Source organism: Triticum dicoccoides, chromosome 4A (assembly GCF_002162155.2).
Source record: "Triticum dicoccoides isolate Atlit2015 ecotype Zavitan chromosome 4A, WEW_v2.0, whole genome shotgun sequence".
In the NCBI taxonomy this organism is placed as follows: domain Eukaryota; kingdom Viridiplantae; phylum Streptophyta; class Magnoliopsida; order Poales; family Poaceae; genus Triticum; species Triticum dicoccoides.
In genome coordinates this window covers 582,421,247-582,421,789 of record NC_041386.1, presented here as the reverse complement: position 1 = coordinate 582,421,789, position 543 = coordinate 582,421,247, and positions in this window count along the sequence as shown.

The window sequence follows — 543 nt, the reverse complement described above, 5'->3', positions numbered from 1 at the left end:
GGGCGTCCTGCTGGAACCGGCGAGGACGTGTGCTGCGAGGGCGACCACTAGTGACGAGGCAAGCGGGCGAGGACGACCGCCAAGCTGGCTGGCATCTCGGAGGATCACGACATGGACGCGGTGGACAGGTGCCATGGCTTTCCTTTCTGTTTTTTGAACGAAGCAGATGGAAGAGAGAGAATATCGTGCGGCTATAACTAGTAACTAGGCAGATTGTACGTGTGCAGTGCGACCGTCTAAAATTTGACCGGCCAACTGGCGCCCTATCACTGGCCTAACAAAAATTACATGAAGGTCGACCAACTAGTGATGACTACAAGTATTGCGTAAAAATGAAGAATGAATCCAAGCAGATCCATTTAAGATTAACATGGATCGAGATCTGCTAGAGACACATCTTCACACGTCTTTTAACAACGCTAGACCTTATTCAATCTTACCGAAAAATGCTTTCACCCCTTTTTATATATATAAAAGAATAACCAACTTGCAACGAACGATACAACACTACAATCGCCCAAGGCAAGATACAAAGATGCTAAA